This window comes from Lygodium microphyllum, chromosome 26, assembly GCF_053477565.2.
Source record: "Lygodium microphyllum isolate KBCC chromosome 26, Lygodium_microphyllum_v1.1.10, whole genome shotgun sequence".
Taxonomy (NCBI): Eukaryota; Viridiplantae; Streptophyta; class Polypodiopsida; order Schizaeales; family Lygodiaceae; genus Lygodium; species Lygodium microphyllum.
Window position 1 is genome coordinate 25997992 of NC_141160.1, and position 19916 is coordinate 26017907.

General features: G+C 38.2%; 1 protein-coding gene across 1 annotated transcript in view; it reads right to left on the reverse strand.

Annotated features, from left to right (window-relative positions):
* Positions 1-801: 801 nt before the first annotated feature.
* Positions 802-19916, reverse strand: part of LOC148013071 (uncharacterized) — a 57633-nt gene continuing 38518 nt past the window's right edge. The window contains exon 2 of the mRNA XM_087668490.1: positions 802-901. The gene's annotated coding sequence lies outside the window, so the exon portion shown is untranslated. The remainder of the gene's footprint in view (positions 902-19916) is intronic.

Consider the following 19916-nt stretch of genomic DNA (forward strand, 5'->3'; position numbering starts at 1 on the left):
TGTTCATACTACATTTTTCCATTTCTTGAAATGGTGATGATTTGTCCTAGGATTGAAATTTTCTCCAAGTTGAAATACTAGTATCAATGTCCTCTTTTATAAAAACTCATTTTTTACCTATTCTTATGAAATCCCCCCATCCTTATGTTTCTTCTTCACAAGATCAAAATGAAAAGTGCTATATGAGCAATATCTAGCTATGAATGATGCTTCATTTAAGTAGTGGACTACCAATGGGGCTTAAGCTAAGTCCAAATCTCACATCCACTTAATATTAATTTGATACAAGAGATGATATATGAAAGAGTACTAAGAATATTACAATGAGAAAAAATGAATTATCATTTGAGTTTCAAAGGTAGAATAATTTAATTTGTGTACTAGTTTACTCATATTACATAGTACTTCTACCAATATAGATGTCAATATAGATTCCTTTAGATGGGATGTTGTGACACACTACTTTATTATTGCACAAGTAAAAGCCTTGTGGGATGTGATTAATCATGATTTTTTATGAGAGAATTAATCCAAGAACTTATCCTTTGCATTAGTTTATTTGATAGATTCCCTTGAGTTATGATCTTGAGGGGGAGTGTTGGGTTGGAAAGCTCAACATTTAAAAACATTGATGAGATAGACTACATTGTTAGATGGTTTTGCACATCTACACTTTGCATTTCTCACTACCTATAGCTGGCATAGTTATAGTGCCAATCGATTAGTATAGTTAGTTATGCACTTTGACTTAGTAGGTCACTTTCCTTTGGTCTCCATCTCTCTTTTAGTATTCCCGAGTAAGCCTCTCCTTGCACATGTTGTGTGTTTTTCACGCGGTAGTGCAAGCAAGTCCCTCCACCACATAATTTGTGACAAACAACACTCCCCACTTGATAAAATCCTTGCAAAATAAGACTTACATGTTACAACCAGGCTAGGCTAAGGAAACATGATACTTAGCAGTATATTGAACACCACTAATTAAGCTAACATAGCAATTTTCTTGAAACTTGGCTACATCCAAACATAATCTCAACATTTATGAATGGCTTGTTTTATAATCAAGTATATAAATAATCAATTCATTACTATTTTTGTACACAAATATGTTTATTATTTTCAAAAAATCCACACATACATAAGAGCACTACCACTACAATGCTTGAATTGTAACATTTTTAATGGGGAGGGGGGTGGGGAACAATAATGTGAGAGCTGCTAATGAGCTTGAAATTGATAAATGGTAAAAACTTGAAGTTGAATTTTCAAAATCAAAATTTACAAGTATTGTTTGAACTCAATTGTATATGTTGTCAATTCTTATCCAACTGAATGTAGGATAAAATAGGTGACAAGCAATACACTCAAGCTTAAATATAATATCAAGAAGCACCAAGTAAATAATTTAATGAAAGAGCTCAAAAATATAATAAAATACTAAAGAAACAATGCTAGATAGGAGCTCAACTAACCCCAAGTGCATATAAGGAGGTAATTTCATCAAAATAGAGTCTACCTTAACATCCACCTCATAAGTTGTCAACGTCCTCAAAAGAATGTGTGAGTCCCTTTCCCAAAAACTCAAAACCTCATCGATTCATACAATTATTTAATGTCAATATTTGTTAAATTAGCAAGGCCCATGCTTCAAACATTTTGGCTCAAAAATAAAAAATGCACCAATAGTATGATATGTTAGAATGATTCTCATGTTCAACCTCTCAATCTCTTTCTTATACTTTCCAGTCATTTCTATAAGGTTGAAGCCTTATTCTATGGAACTTGTATATAGATATCTTAAAAAAAGAATGAGGACAAAAGGAAAAAAAAGTATACATACATGATCATTGCACCACATATAGGGGTTCTCAAGTTAAGTACATTAAGTAACCTCAGTTGGCTAGCTCCACCCCTTACTCCTTAGCACTTATTTCGATTCTCACACACTTGCTTAGGCAACATGAAGGGTAGGACATACCTACCCAAATTGACTCGCCTATGATATTTACTTGCGTCTTTTCTTTCTTTACTCATCATTCACTTCAACCTCGCCGTAGTAATGAAAGCAAGGTGGAAGGGTACTTGAGTAGAAACCAACTTTTCCAATTATCATACGTAGTTGTGACCAATGGAAAATCTATCCTTTAAAATGACTATGCTTGGATAAGTGTTTTTTCCAAATGGTGTCTCCCCACCATCTTCTACGAGTAACCTTTTTCTTAACATTGATAATTATTTCCATCATTGACTACCAACATTTCTTGATTCATCAACTAGGTGACTATGAAGAGCTAGTATAATATTTCACAACAACTTATGCATAGTTTTGGTTATCAAGTGTAGAACAACACTTTAAGATTTCTTGGAGCTCAAGCCATCCCTCAAACCAACAATAAATATGATCTAGTACATGAAAAAGAGGACTAGCATTTCCCTTAATAGAGAATGTACGAGAGTTTTTCTAGTACATGTATAAAATATTACAATGATCTAGTCTATACGATCACGCATTCTTCAACACCCACTCTTCCTTCTTCTATGACATTCAACCCAATTTGCTTGTTCTACAATGATAATCCAACATTGTGAATTACTAGTCAAGGATACCATAAGGATGTCATAACCTCCAACATAGTTCTCATCCACCACCATCACTAACTACCAAAGTACCAAGCATCATTCCACTTCACAAATACTGCCATTCCTTTAAGGACAATAATCTAATGTCAAATGCAAATTTCAAGTCAATTCAAAGTAGACACATGCAAATTAAAACACTCAAATCATTTTGGAAAGGATTATGTTTTGGGGTTGCATGATATTAATTCAAACACATCCATCGATAACATGTATCTATAATGTATTCTAATCATTTCTAATGTTTACATCATTATTTTGTAATATTTTCAAGGTCCAAGATTACTCCCCTAAAAATTGTAAAATATCCCAAAACTAGATGGGACAGAGAGAATCCATTTATTTGTAAAGAGATTGGAAGGATGTATAAGCATTTTCTAAGTTAGCTACAATATATTTGAAGGATAATATACTTAAACCCTTCAATATAATTCGAATCACAAAATTTAATTGCAATTATTCCTTTTTTTTCTAAGGATGCAACATTGTTGATGCATTAATTAATTGGAAAATTAATTAGTCTGGGTTAAGAATGCATGCAAGATAATTTTGGAAATTGCATAAATTTTTAAAGTTGTATTATTAAATTATACATGGTTTTAAAAAATAAGAAAGGTGTTAAAAAAACCCTAACGATCCCTCCATAACCATGGCCCTAAACTTTGCTTTATAGCCACTTGCAAAGTTATCGTCCTCTCCATAACCATGGCCCTAACAAACATGCATTATCAACCATTGCAATCTTGCACCATGCAAAATAGCAACACATGTCCCAACAAATCCATGGAGAGCTTGGGCATGGAAAAAAATGTCAAGAACTTGCTTGAGGGGATGTTTCAGGACACAGTCACATACTACTGAAGGAGATTGTGGCATATTGAGTTAGGCAAGGAAGGCAGACGATGCACCTCAAGAAGTGCATAATACCAATAAGGACATTGAGGTCATAATTTTTTTAAATGCTACAACATAGTGATGGTTTATGTGGGTATCCATATTTCCATCTAATTATCACTAGACTAATAGAGATTGTATTTGGCAAGTACAAGCAAAGAGTCAATTGGTTAATCAACGAGGCACATTCGAAAGAAGCAGAAGCTATTGTGAATAAAGGTAGAGGCTTAGGAAATCATGGACTCCATTGTAGAGAAGTAGGAGCTCTAGGACTTCATCTTGGCAATCAAGAATGCCACAAGAAAATACTAAACAAAGTCTTATACTATCACTACATTGTAGTCTATGTTTGGCACTATCTAGTCTAGATGACTCACCAAATAGTGTATGCTCAAAAAAATATTTTTCTAATTTTCAAATGAAGTTAGCCCCACCATTAGTGATGCAAGTCATTTTGTGTAAATTATATCTCAATATATAATGTGCATTCTTGGAAAAAATGTCATGTTTTATACAAATAGGGTGTGTGCATTGAGAAATCTGCTTAGGTTCTAGCTCAGGTAAGTTACTCATGAATATATATTTGCATCATGTGGGTTCAAAATAAGGTATTTTTAAAATACAATTTTTATAAAAGTTTTACATATGAAAATGTGTAATATAAAGGGGTTATTTACAATTTGAATAGAAAAGGGTTATGATTTATTCAATAAAATTTCATAGATAAGGATATTTACAAATAGGCCTTGAATGCACGTGATGTAGATGATATACATATAGTTACTTCCCTGAGGGTTCTAGTCCCAAGGATGGCTCAAGGTATTTGCCTTACCTATATGGGGGGTTTTGGTACTTTTTTTTAAAGAAATGTGTTAAAAATGACTTGTTTTTCCCGATGGCTTATATGGAGGGTATTGTAATACTATGTGTTAGTCCTATGGATAGCATAGTATTAACTGTTAGTACTATTGATACTTGAAATGGTTATTTTGACTTGTGGTAAAATTGGTAGATTTTTTTGTATATTAGTAAAGTTGATAAATTGGTAAATTTGAATGTTTCTACATACTACATTAGTACTAACCATTAAAATGGCAATGGGAATGCAGAAAACTCCATTCCCTTGTATCTAGTGCCACACATGCTCCTCGACTACTTTGCACAGTGGTGTAATGTTGATATGACCACCTATTTTTTGACTTGTGCATGTTCAATTTAAAAAACATATAAAGATAAATTGCAAAAATTCTAGCAAAAGTCTAAAAAAATATAAAAGTGATGAGTTGAATTCAAACCTTTAAGTCAAGACTTGAAGAAAAAAAGGAAAGACTTGTAAGTCAATTTGTCCGATTCTCACTCATAGGATACTAGTACTATATGATAGCCACAAATGGACATGATTGGGGTGGTAAAATTAGCCTTGCCAATGATCGTACAAAGTTATAAATGACATCCTTTGCTATTCAATGAACTTCAATCCTAGGTCCCATCAGCGATCATGTACATGACAGGGTGTTGGGTTGGCATGTGGTAGTGGTGGCTAAAGACATGAATAAATAGCAGGTACTAGAAACTTTGAAAAGCCTAGTGGCCCATTCTAAAAATCTCAATATCTCACTAGCCGAGCAACCCTCTCAGGCAACCCAACCTGCAAAATTTCCAAATGAAATAACTAGACAAAGGTGCATGTAGAATGAAATAACTAGGTGGAGGTTAGTACACAGCCCCTTCAAGCCCCAACCTTTGAGAGAAAGGTTGCCCGTAGTCCAACAATGGAGGAACACAATGGCATTTTGACACATGGAGGGATGTCTTAGAAATCCCACAAGCCTTGTCAAGGGAAGCTAGGAAAGAGGGGACAATGCAAGAAGAACATCTGTGGCCTCAATTGTGAGGAGCATGCAAGTTAGTGCTCACAAAAAAAGGGATATTCATATCATATTAGATGTGGTTGTAACTTTTAGTACTAAAATTTTTGTCAAGTTCATGGCTTTTAAACCTTCTATTTAAAATTTTGCAATCCATTTTATATGCCTCTCAATTTTTCATGAACACTATTGTAGTCCAACCAATTGAGGCAAAGGGCCACCTTTCTCCACTTAGAGACAGGAACAAGTTAAAATGAGGAAGAAACAATTATCACAAAGAATTGAGCCGCTCCCACTGTAGGTCAATATATAACTACTTTTTCTTTTTTTGGTTTATGTAGGGACTCAAATTATAGTTGTGCTAGTAGGTCAAAAGAGAGAAAGAGAATGTTATCCAGTAGGATGAAGAATGGCTAGAAGATAGGAAGAGAAAAGGAAAATACAAGGTGGAGGATTCTCTAAATCCTGAACAAGAACTGAATGTAAGAACATCCCAGGATGAAGTTATTTTGAGCTTCTTGAAAGAATGTCAAGGATCCTTTCAATCCCATCATAAGAGGCTAGTGTCCTTCTCTGACCTACCCACCATTAAGTAGATAGAGTAGTAGTGGGTATGTGTTTCATAAAAGACTTGTAGTACTAAATACTAAATAGTACTTAATAGTAAATAGATTATGCCAACTTGAATAGTGCTAAATAATAAATTTGTGGTAAAATAGTACTGATTTTATTGAACATGAACAAAGCTATACCAAGGTAGTATTAACTTATACTAAAACAACAAGTTTGAGAAGTATGAGAATCCTAAACTTAGATTTAGTAAGTTAGAGAAATAGTAAAATTGGATTTTGTTTGGCAGATTTCTTGTTGGTTCCCAACTACTAGATGTCACAGACATGCAACTACCAACAACCATAAACCAATGCAACTGCCATTGAAGATGTTGCCCAAAATTTCCAAGCAGCATGTCTATGATTAGCTCTTTCACTACATATGCCTATAGTACCTCCCCAAGTCGCTTTTTGTATACATGATGACCAATCAAACAACTTGCTCTTGCTCAAATATGTTCCTATAAAACTTGTCTCAAGTCTCACTATCCACTGTCTTAGTACTTTTCAACCCATGTGAAGATATTGATACTCAATCTTTAGTACTAAAGAAGTGTTTTGGGAAAGTGGTATCTCAGCTTATCATGCAAAGTCGATTACACTTGAGAAATTCCTAATTCTTTTTGCATGGAGGGCATAACCCATTTCATCTCATGGCATTTTCTCGTCCATAATCCTCTATAAATTATAAGCCAATAGGAATTTATATGTTTCTCAAAAATATTTTTCCCAAACACTGGGTCTATCTACTAGAGTATAGTGGCTACATAAATAATAGTGAGTCATATTACTAACACAAATTGAAATAGTACTAATGCAAACTAAAATTGTATATGAAGGCATAAAGTAGTTTAACCTTTGTACTAAATAGTACTAAATATTATACATTTCCTAATACTTAAGTGCCTTCTTTCTAAGGAACATTTTCGTACTAACAACTAGATACCATAAACATATAACTAATTATTGCTTAGAACATAGTATTCGTAGCACTAAAGAGGCTAATATTTGGAGGAAGGCTCCCCCCTTATGGGGGGAAGGGTGGGGGAGGAAGGAGAGGACAATATTTTGCAGTACTAACCTTTATTACTTAGAGAAAGTACTACTAGAATACTAGTATTAATGACTTTGAAGACAATGGTAGTAAAACAAGTTTCAATAGGCTAGAACTAATAAGTGTTAAAAGAGTGGCTGATAAGATTGCATATGAGAGTGGTCACATTTGTAAACTAAAAAGGTCATAGTAAAATAGTTGAATGCAAAGTGTAAGAAAATATACCAAAAGAGCTACAATGAATATTGATACAAGCCACCATCAAGTCCATTATCAACTTGAGATTCCTCAAGTGAAGGAAATATGTATCATTGAAACACAGAAGCAAAGGCACACATTCATAATAACATACCCACTAATTGAGAGAAGAAATTGCTAAATCAAAGATCTAGGCAAGATCACAGGCTCTAAATTCAAAATTTGTGCTTGGCATCCCACGGAGCACTCCATACTACTCTCACACTCTCAAGCATCCTCAACCATATTATCTTTTCTTCAATGGTGGAGAGAGAAAATCTGGCCATCAAGTTCAATTTTCTCAATACTCACTATTGGCTTGAGACCATCAAACCTTGAGAAGAAAAAACTCTCTCCACTCCCCTTGTTAGGGATTTGATTATGCTAATATTATGCTCATGCCAAAATTCCAAGAAACAAAATTCAAGAAGAAAAAACTCTTCGTCCACTCCCATTTTCAGAGATTTGATTATGTTGACATTATGCTAGTGCTAAAATTCCAAGAAAAAAATAGACCTAATGTATTTTGGAACTCAGCCACCATACATGCAAGTGCAAACTTGCATGTAAGCAAGGATCTCACCTTCTACATGTGACCATTGTATTTACGATTCAAATCTACCAAAACCTCATGTTCCTTGATCAACCTTTGATATTCAATAGGATTCTTTATTTCTTCCCCAATTTTTGAACACGATTCCTTTTGAAACTCAATCTACAAACCCACATGCTGAGGATATTTTTATTAAAGATGTTTAGAAAGTTAACAAATAAAGCATACATACTTGATAAACTAATTGCATCATGTCCTCTCTTGCTAGTGGGTACCATGATGGGGAGCTTCTAGCAACTTCAGATGGTTGCTCTTGCAAGTACACATTTATGTCGTAATCATAAATGTTGGCAACATGAAGCAATGTGCCTTTTAGGTTCAAGTATCACTGGATGCTCATTCAAGCTTCATGATACAAAGATTATAGTGAATATGCCAGTGACATAATCCTGAAAAAACACACTAAGTAAAGAAACATCTATAGAATTCTATTGCAAGTCTTTTTAACATAGTAAAATCTATCACAAGCATATACAAATGGTCAACAATGTCCAATAATACTTTTATAGTTCATGTTATCAAACTAGTAATAAAATCCTTAAATATTATATGCTCAATGAAAAGTTTCAATAGTTAAATTGCTTTCAACTCATTGAATTTATAAATATAGTCTTCCATTATATTAAGAAAGGAAAAGGGTCTTGTATGCAATATATCTTTAAGAACTAGAAACCATTGAATCTTTAAAATGCACTAGTGCAATTGTTATGAATCATTTATGTGAGCATGGTACTAGAATGTCAAGTTTGCCACTTCATCAACATGGCCCATAGAGATTGGACCATCTCCCTATCTCAACTTGAAGAAAACATATTGCTAGATTAGTTTAAATCCATTGATGTTGGATCCACAACAAGCTCTAGTGCACTTGATCCATCTAAGGACTAGTGCTTGGAGCTCTCAAGAAGATTGTCAATAAGCTCTCAAGGATTGGGATGTGATCAAATATAGTTGAGCTAGAGAAATTATTAACTTGAGTGGCTAGGGTGCACCCAATAAGTCATTGGATTAAAGTACATACAATCAAAACAAGGAAGGTTCCATGATGGGTTTAAATGCTTATGATGTTAGGTAAATCCTTCAAAGCATCTAGCCATGATCAAGATATGAAACTAATAAGATAATATACCTATTTTAATCTCTCCTATAGCTCATATTCTTTTAGGAAAATCTATCACATGCATCAAATCTTGCAATGATGATTCCACAATATTTCATCAAGCCTATTACTCCAAAAATAAAGTATTTAACACTATATTAGGGAATTTGGGAATTTCCATGCACTTTGGGAACCCCCAATACCTTTATTATTTGACCATATAGTCAAATCTTGTCACTTACTTAAAGATCGAGTCTATCCTAAATGCTATATAAGCTACCTTCCCAAATCCCACTTTCAAATTTGGATCAAGATTTAGGCACGTGGTCAAATATTTATTACTTAGTTGAAATTAGGACTTGGGAAACTCCCAAATTCTGTAGTATGGTGTTATTTGGTGCTTTTTTTACATTAGCTAGTACTACAAATCTCCTCTTGTACGCCCCAAAGCACTAAGTGATGGTGCTCAGAGGCTTCCTAAGAGCTCTTTGTCATTAATAAGTGATTTCAAAGATTGTTTCATATTAATTTCCTTAGGTGGACACCATCATTCTCTTTTGAAGGGAATGTTTGTCTCCAATTAGAATTGACCTATTATAGAAATTTTGTCACCATAAAAAATGGTCAACAACAACATTTGCTAAAATAGCAAGGCTCATGCTTCAAATATTTTGGCTCAATATTCAATTTATGTATACCTTTATGCACTAATGGTACAAACTATTAGAATGGTTCTCATGTTCAACCTCTCAATCTTTTATACTTTCATGTCATTTCTATAAGGTTGAAGCCTTATTCTATGGAACTTGTATATATATATATTCAAAAAAGAAAGAGGACAAAAGAACAAAAAAGAAATAAGAATGCATGCATGATCATTTGGTGTAACGTGTCCAATTGTATCTTCAGGACACGTCTTAGCAGTCCATTGGAAAGGATGTCTAGAAAGCTCTGCCCAGCACTCCCGTGGAATGTAATGGGGTTTGTGATCTAGGGCTTTCCGCGTCTGCCACGTAGTGGAAGTATTCCGGCTGTTCCCACTTAGGATCGACCTGAATTAGGGTTTTCCTTATTGGTCATTTCCTATCGGCACAACTAGTGTCGAATCCAAGCGAACTACTTTACGCAGAAATGCTAGGTTCGAAGCGGATTCAAGCTGCACTTGGTTCAAGGAGAATGGAAAATGAGAGGGATGCGAAGCTCAACCTCTCTACCATAAGGCATAGTCCCCTTCCGTTCCCCTAAAACATCGTAAATTGGGATTAGTCATAACTCTAGGTCAACACTTTTGTTGTTCGTGTTCTTCGACGATCTTCTTGCTGTCCATCGTGATTTGAGAAAAGTTCCCGGCCAACCGGGACCACCCATCCATAGGACGGACCTATGGGCACATCCACCGCACTTTCCTTGGGTTGTTTTAGTTATTTAATTACATAACACATTTAATTGGACATGTATCAATCGGCTTCCTTAATTAGCCCGTTATACATTGGTTCTTTCACGTAACCATAGCACTTGACATAGAAAGCAACATCAAACAAGTTCCTTTTTAACAAGTTATCATATTTATCTTTTAAATACAAAAAGTCCAGCCTGTAGGCTTATCCACAATTCACTTGAAGCAATCCACAGGGATCATTAATTCAACTTTCCGCCCATAGACTAGTATGCGGGCCTCGAGATCCAATCCCGAGTCACGTTAGCCTCTTGTGCAGGGCTCGGAAGGTGAGAAATTTACGGCCAGAGCCCCCCTTGGAACCCAAGCGTCCTCTTGCTCCAAGTGGCGCTCAACGGAGAGACCTCTCGCGGCGGGTTCGATCCACTTTCCTAACGCGGTTAATAACCCCCTTGGTTAGGGTCAGGCATGCAGTTGGGGGTAACTGAAGCTGCCTCTCCCTTCAAGCCTTCAACCTGAAGTATTTAGATATCCATTGATCTTTTAATTCATTGATCAAACAAAGACAAATAGTGCTCTTAAATCTGTAACAAGCACAAATATTTTTATTGGACGTTATTATTGGCCAACTGCTAAGGAGTGAACACTTCTTTTTGAATGCGTCCAGCACTCGATTCGGGATGACTTGCAACTTGGTAGGATCCCCTATATCCTGGGTTAGGGCCGTACCCTATTAACCCGACTTGGTCAATACCTTAAGTTCATATGTTATACCAATTTATTAGATTGTCCTTTGCTCCAAGCAATTATCTTTACTCAAGAAAGATACTAAATTAGGATGATTATTCACCCTCTTGCAAGATAACTTGTGTAAGGACCTGCCAACCTCATTGCAAGAATTGGCCATTCCCTTGTGATCCAATCACAAGATCATACGACTCCGCACTTGTTGTACAAGTGTCGCATCGAACTATGAGACTATTCTACTCATCGAATGGAGTCACGAAACAATCTGTTCCTGATTACATTAGGCTGACGTCGTCAGTCCTAGGGTTCTAAGTTCCATCTCGTAAGATTCTTAGGGACAAACCCTAGATCACTTCCCAAATATGTTTCACTGTCCCTACATTCGGTGAACGTGGGCAAGTATTTAGAGTATAGGAGTTTCAGTTTTAGCAATACGTACGATTAGGTCACGTATTAATTCCTAGTGAATTTCTTGGAATTTAACTCATTCTAAATGAGTACTCCGCGGTTTAGGTGTTTAGGTTTATGCCAATTTGTTTAACTCTTGAAGATAGTTACGTTATCATTTCATAAACACGACTTGTTGTCTATGCGTAAATTGATTTTTCAACCCTAACTTATCGATTTAAGGTCTAGGTTAATTCCAACTAATCTTCTTATAACTTGCGAACAAAATTCATGCTAAACAAGCAACCTTTTACTTGATAATTTATGTAGTTGACAAACGATAATCGCCTAGAGTTATGCATTGTAAGAATCATTTCATGCCTTACACTTTCCTAAGGATTCCTAACACTTCCCATGATGATTCATTGCGAAGAGGATATGGCTTAATAATGTGATATGCAGTTTATAATTCCATGTTTAAATGAAGTATACTATTTTAATTTTGTTTTATAACAATGGACATTAATCTAATTTTAATTCATTGCAATGCATAAAGCTATTTGCTAGAAATGCATATCAATCTTTTCTGCCTACTTTATTTTGTTTATTTTATTAGAAATACTAATGACTAAATTTCTCTGTCGTGAGCTTATTTTTCTAAAGCATTTAAGATGAAAAATGCATCCTATTTCCAACAATTATCCTTGCACGATTGAATTATAACAATACCAAATATAAATTAGGAAGGAAAACCTGGACTTGGGGTGAGATGTCCACGTGGATGCTAGGAGATGACCCTCCTGCGGGGCTGGGCCTTGGGCTTTCTTAGGAGGCATCGCGAATGCAGCCTTTCCGTCGTGGATGCAGCTTTGCAATTCCTTTTTGAAATTCCACCGTGGCTCCCTTTGCGATAACTTGCACCGTCCATCAGAAGCGGTTTTAAAAGGCTTCCTCCTTGAAGTAGGGATTTTGAAAAAGGAGGTGTTTCAAAATCTTTTGCGAATAAGGCCCATTAAAGCCATGGGAAAGGCTTAATGGCCTTATAAAGACTCACACGAACGGGGAATAAAAGGTGTAAAAACCCTTACGAGGGCTTTTGTATGGGGAAAGAAAAGTGTCAAAAGACCCTTAACACCCTATCTTCTTTTTGAAAGGGGGTAAACAAAAGGGTATAAAAAGGGCCTAAGGGAGCCCTTAGGGGAGATTCGAGGGGGTCGGATGAAGGGCTTAAGGTAAAATCTTTTGGGGGAAAAACGGCTTATAGAGCTTCAAGGGGGAAATTTCAGAGGGGGGGGGGGGGGGGGGACAAGAGCCTTAAAGACCACTTAAGGCCTCTCAAGGGATTTTTGGGTAAAATCCTTTCTTAGGGGAAAAGGGGGCTTTATAAAGCCCTAAGGGGAAAAATTCCAGGGGGAAAAAGAGACCCTAAGGGAGCCCTTAGGGAGGAATTTAAAGGGGGAAAAAGGTAGCCTTAAAGGCTATAGGTAAGAGGCCTAAGGGCCCTTAGGGGAAAAATTGGAGGGAGGGGGATAGTCCCAAAGGCCATAGGAAGGGGGGCTTAGGAAGCCCCCCTTGGAAGCTTCTAAGGCTTCCAGAATCCTTACAAGGCCACGTGGAGGGGGAGGATAACTCCCCACCCATTTACGATGGCCAGGAGGTGGCCGTGTGGACTGGTGTGACAGTCTTGAGCGGCGCCTTCTCTTCCAGCCTAGCTCCTCGATGGTGCAGAACGGCGGCGGTAGCCTGTGATCCAGGAAATTTGCAATGGTGCAGCAGCTCACGGCGATTCCCTTCTCTCTTGTTGCCCAGAGACACTGCTCCTCTCCCCTCAAGGCTACTGTCAACAGCACGTCGTTTTCAACCTCTCTCCTCACAGCAACAACAGGCGACAACACTTCCCTTTTGCTCTTCATGGTAGCGCCCTCGATATATATAGGGGAGGCAATAAGATTCTCCCTCCCCCCCACGCGTCGATGGGCATGGCTACTAGCCTAGGGAAGCTCCAGCAAGGAGCTTGCCTACCATACTATTCCCCTCTTCCTCCAGCTCAACAGTCGGCTGGAGGAGAGGGGAATTTATTAAACAAATTTGCCTTTTTCTCTACTAAATTATCCAAAATGCAATATTATTATCCCCACTACTTATAAAGGGGGGGTTCACGCTTGACTTGTAATGTTCGGTATGTTACATTTGGTGACACATAAGGGTCCTCAAGCTAGGGTAGGACATAGCTAGGCAAATTGACTCTTCTATGGTATTTCCCTAAGTCTTTTCATTCTCTACTCCTCATTCACTTCAACATCACCACATCAATAATAGAAGCAAGGTGGAAGGATACTTGAGCATAAACCAACTTTTCCAATAATTTTCCATAAGTAGTTATGAACCAATGGAGAATCTATCCTTTAAAATCGCTTAGCTTAGATAAGTGTTTTGTCCAAATAGTGTCTCTCCATAATCTTGTATGTGTAGCCTTTTTCTCAACAATAGTAATTCTTTCCTTCATTGGCTTCCAAGATTTCTTGATTCACCAACTATGTGGTTATGAAGAGCTAGTATAGCTATCTTCTAAGTAATACCTATGTACATGTATGTACTCATATAATATTTTCACAACAACCTATGCACACTTTTGGTTCTCAAGTGTAGAACAACACTTTAAGATTTCTTTGAGTTCTAGTCAGAGGTCATTCCTATATGTGCCAACCTTAAGAGCTCTTTCTCTTGCTCATATCATATCCATTTGATCATATTGCCAGAGTAAGTGAGTGACTCTGAGCGCGCACGCGTGTGTGCATGTGTGTGTGTGTGTGTGTGTGTGTGTGTGTGTGTGTGTGTGTGTGTGTGTGTGTGTGTGTGTGTGTGTGTGTGTGTGTGTGTGTGTGTGTGTGTGTGTGTGTGTGTGTGTGTGTGTGTGTGTGTGTGTGTGTGTGTGTGTGTGTGTGTGTGTGTGTGTGTGTGTGTGTGTGTGTGTGTGTGTGTGTGTGTGTGTGTGTGTGTGTGTGTGTGTGTGTGTGTGTGTGTGTGTGTGTGTGTGTGTGTGTGTGTGTGTGTGTGTGTGAGGGAGAGTGAGGAACCATTAGAGAAGCTCTTCTCCACTTATTGTTACATTTCCTTTTTCTCTTCATTCACAATCTCTTAGAGTACACGTGGATTGATTTGAAGTTATGGAGATGTGGACCAAGAGGTAATGCTTGAGTTGTAGAGTCACTTGCAAGCCATTAAGTTACAAGGACTACAACAAGATAGGTAGTAGGTTAACTCACTACATCTTGAATCTACTCATGCATTTTTTTCCTTGGTAGATCAATGAGTTCATGGTTAGATAGAGAAAGAGTGATTGTAGCTAGGTGAGACATAGTAAAGCAAACATGGCCGAAGCTCTTAAATCAATAAGAGTTCCATCAAAGTCCCATCCTTGAGAAAAAACCCCAACAATGATTCATTGCCTCAAACAAGAGTAAGCTAACTCAGAAAAGGCCGATCTAAGATGCCCCAAGTGTTGAATCACTCACTTATATGCCAAATGTCCCACATAGAAACCATCTAATAGCTCAGCCACCATCATACCTTTGTGCCTTTGGGGTTCTTTGGAGTCAAAATAATGGATGGTGAGGCCACTTTCATCTCATTGAATATCATGACTGGGGCACAAACGAAGTAAGCCAGCATTTCATTATTAGGATCCGGCAACCTAGATATGGCCACGATAGGAAAGAAGACCTGTTGAAGGAAGAAAATGAGGGTCGATGCCAAAGTGATGCTAAAAATGAATAGCCCAACCACACTAATAAGAGGGAAGCAAGTGGTAGATGTAGAGGCTGAGACTTCAACGCCTAAAACCACAAAGAAGGGGAGAGCCAAGATTTGGGAATAACTTGATTCAAAGTGCCAATTGGAAATAGTCAACAAGGTTAAGGAGTGGGTGAGAGAAGCCCAAGAGCATCTAAAGGATGGTGAGCCCTTCCTAGAAGGAAAGATTGATGAGTTCTCCAATGTGAGCATGTCCATCTCACCGACATGTATGAACTCAAGATGTGCACCCACACCTTGCGCAGAATCATGGAGACAAAGCTTGGATGCCAACAATAGGCAAGCTACTCAAGACCAGTGGCAAACGAGTGTAGGGAAATGAGAGGCAAGCGGCCAGTGGCCTGCTTACAATGTTGCTATCAACTCCTATAATGTTGGCGATGAGGGATCTACTTAGGTAAAGCCCTTCTTATTGGTGAGAATTAAAGCAATGGGTAGAGGGATCTAATGGGCTAGGAGTAATTGACTTGCAGAAGAATGATGTAGCCACGTAGATACCCAGCCTTACATTGAACTCAGTGCCTAAGTCCTTGCATGTGAATGCTTTTTTGGAAGGCATGGAGATGCATGCGGTCCTATGAGTGGCAGTACTAGGAGATGTCATGAGAAAGGGGATTGTCGACACCAGAGAGGGAGTCATTATAGTTAGCAATGTAGATTTGCAGGTTTGGGGTAACCCGCCGATGGAAATTACAAGGTTTAATGTCACACTGGATAATGGCATGAAAGTCAAGACATTTGGTGTGTTGAAGGATTGGCCCTTGAAGATAGCAGGTGTCCAGTTCTTAGTGAACTTCATTGTTATAAAGGGAGTAGACTATGACATCTTGCTAGGCCGGCCATGGATGAGGAATGTGCAAGTAATCGAGGACTGGGAAAATGGCATCATATTCCTACGCAATAGATCAAAGGCTGTGAGAGTTGAGATGGACACCTAGACAACCATGACGATCGACTAAGATGCCACCTCCTCTACCTTGAAAGGAGACACCCAAGCTAGGAATTCAGGTGTTGGACAATTGACGAAGTACATTCCCTGCCCCAAAGACGAGCAGGACTGGATGCATATATTAGCCACCATTGATCTGCCATTTTTGGACGAAGAAGAAGATTATAAGAAAAGGTTGCAAGAAAATCCAACTTGAGTCCCATAAAGCCACTGTAGCTTAGACTCCAAAGGGTAAGACCCTTCCATCAGTACCACTCTGTATGATGGCTAAAAGCCCTAATATCAGCAAATACCCTCCCCTTTCCTCGTCCCATCTAATAGACTTGAGCTCCAAGGGATTCTTTATTAGCATTCATAGAGAAAGAGATATGGACAAAAGGCACAGACTTAAAGGGTAGCAGACATGCTCTCGTTAGTTCATTCCATTCCATCAACACCATCTAAAAAGTCAACTGTATGTACCACACACATTCAAAGATCAACTGACCTAGATCTAATCATGGTTAAGTCAGTGTGACTTAACCTTATTCACTAAGGTAAACAAAATGAGCTTGAGTCTCAACACTCCCCCTCAAGCTCAAGTAGGATACTTGACTCCAAGTAACTCTCTGAAATGCACAAACTTATCTTTACCTAATGACTTGGTAAAGATATCTGCAACTTGGTCTTCTGTCCTCACATGGACCAAATCAATGTCACCTGCAATCACTTTTTCCCTGATGAAGTGATAGTGTACCTCAATGTGCTTAGTCCTAGCATGATAGACAGGATTACTGGCTAGGAGTACACTACTCATGTTGTCACAATAGAGTGTGACAGGCCTGACTTCCTGCATGCCCAAATCATCAAGAAGCTTCATGAGCCATGCTGCCTCACATGCAGCTAGTGCAGCACCTCTATACTCTGCCTCAGTACTAGAGAGTGCAACTGTAGGTTGCTTCTTACTGCTCCAGCTGACCATACTACTACCAAGGGAAAATGCATACCCACTGGTAGATCTCCTGTCATAGATACTTCCTGCCCAGTCAACATCTGTATATCCTGTAAGCTCCAAAGGCTTATCGTGCTCATAGAATAGACCATAATCTAATGTAGCCTTTACATATCTCAAGATCCTCCTCACTGCATCCAAGTGTGGCTTCATAGGCTTCTGCATGAACTGACTAATCAGTCCAACTGAATAGCTAAGATCCGGTCTAGTAATGGTAAGGTAAATCAGGCTACCCACCATTTGTCTATACATAGTGATATTCTCAATCTCATGTCCAACATTTGCAAGTAGCTTAACATTTTGTTCCAATGGAGTGCTCAATGCTTTGCAATCCAACATACCATACTTGGTTAACATATCCTATGCATACTGCTTCTGCAACAACCAAGTACCATGAGATGTAGAGATAACCTCAATCCCAAGGAAATACTTTAGATCTCCCAAATCTTTGACCTGAAATTCAGCATGTAGCATTTCCTTGATCTCTCCAATTCCTGTGACATCATCACCTGTAATGATTAAGTCATCCACATAGATGACTAATACTACATAACCAGCTCTTGTCTTCTTTGTGAATAGGCTATGATCAGCCTTGCCCATAGTAAAGCCAAGTTTTTGTAAGCATGCACTTATCTTAGCATTCCAAGCTCTAGGTGCTTGCTTCAGCCCATATAATGCTTTCTTCAATCTACACACATATGTAGGAAAATCTGGATGTGTATAGCCCTCAGGCTGATCCATGTATACTTCCTCAACCAAATCACCATTGAGAAAAGCATTCTTCACATCCATCTGATACATACTCCATCCTTTAGATGCTGCCAAAGCAATCACTATCCTCACAGTTGCCATTTTAGCAACATGACTGAATGTTTCCTCATAATCAAGACCATATTGTTGTGCATACCCTTTTGCCACAAGTCTTGCCTTGTACCTTTCCAATGTGCCATCTGATTTGCATTTCACTTTGTATACCCATTTGCAACCAATAGCCATTTTTCCTTCAGGCAATTCAACCAAATCCCAAGTGTCATTTTCAGCCAATGCTGAATATTCCTCATCCATTGCCTTACACCAATGATCATCCAAAGTAGCTTCAGAAAACTTTGTGGGTTCCTTGAAGCTAGTGACTTTTGCCATATATGCATAGTGTCTCACTGTGTAACCACTGTATGTAAGCCTATCCATAGGCTTCCTGACTCTTTCTGATCTCCTCAACTGAGGTGCAGTATGAGACTCTCCTCTCTCATGAGGTGGTATATATCTATGTCTCACACCAGGAGTCACAACTGATGGAATACCAAACTCACTATCCAAGCTGTCAGTACGAGGTGAATCATAACCACAGGTGAGTGGCCCAGTAACATCATCAAGTTTTCCTTTGCCTTTATCCACATCTCGCCCCCTCACTGACATACCCGTGTCAGTGGACAAAGATGCTGAAGTCCTCAATCTACCTGTCCAAGGACTAACTGACGTAGTAGCATCTTTAGAAGGCCCAGAAATTGCTGCACTTTCATTTGTACCTGCATGTACATAAGGCTCGTGATAGCCATTTTCATCATTCATCACAGTGATCTTCTTCTCATGCCATGATTTTAGCTCATCAAATACCACATCTCTTGAGATCAATGTCTCATGAGTAGAAGGATTGTAGCATTTGTACGCTTTCCTATCTTGTGCATACCCAATAAAAATGGCCTTTTCTGCCTTTGGATCGAGCTTGCTCCTCTTTTCATCTGGAACATGTACATATGCCAAGCATCCAAAAACCTTAAGATGGCTGATGTCTGGCTTTATCCCATAAAGCCTCTCATAAGGAGTCACCTCATGTATACCTGCTGTTGGTGTACGATTCATGACATACACTGCAGTCATTACAGCCTCTGCCCAATATGCATTTGGTAGGCTTTTCTCATTCAACATGGCTCTAGCCGATTCCATGATCACCCTGTTTTTCCTTTCTGCCACACCATTTTGTTGTGGTGTGTACCTGCATGTCAATTGCCTTTTAATTCCATGAGCTACCAAGAAGTAATCAAAGTCCTTAGTAACATATTCTCCACCACTATCAGATCTCAAGCATGAGATATAGCAAGCCAATTCTTTCTCCACATGTCTCTTAAAATCCTGAAAAACATCCATGACATCACTCTTGTGCTTTAGCACATACAACCATGTGTACCTACTATAGTCATCTATGAATGACACATAGTAACGTGATCCCCCAAGAGATGCATTCTGTGAGGGTCCCCATACATCAGAATGTACAAGCTGTAATGGTCTAGTAGTAGTGCTTACATGCCTCATAAATGGAAGCCTTGATTGCTTTCCAAATTGACAAGACTGACATACATGTCCCAATTCCGCATGCTTGAACTTAGGAAGTCCAAGTACAACTTGTTTATGCTGCATATTCTTCAACTTTTGAACATTTACATGTCCAATCCTTTTATGCCATATCTCAATGTCCCTTATTGCAGCATTTTCATGTGAGTACATAGCAGCATTCAATGCTGGAATTTTCGTATCCAATGTAAACATCATGCCATTTCTTTTGCCTTTAGCAATGAGTTTGCATCCTTGACCATACTCTTCAATGTAGCATCCATCTCTATTG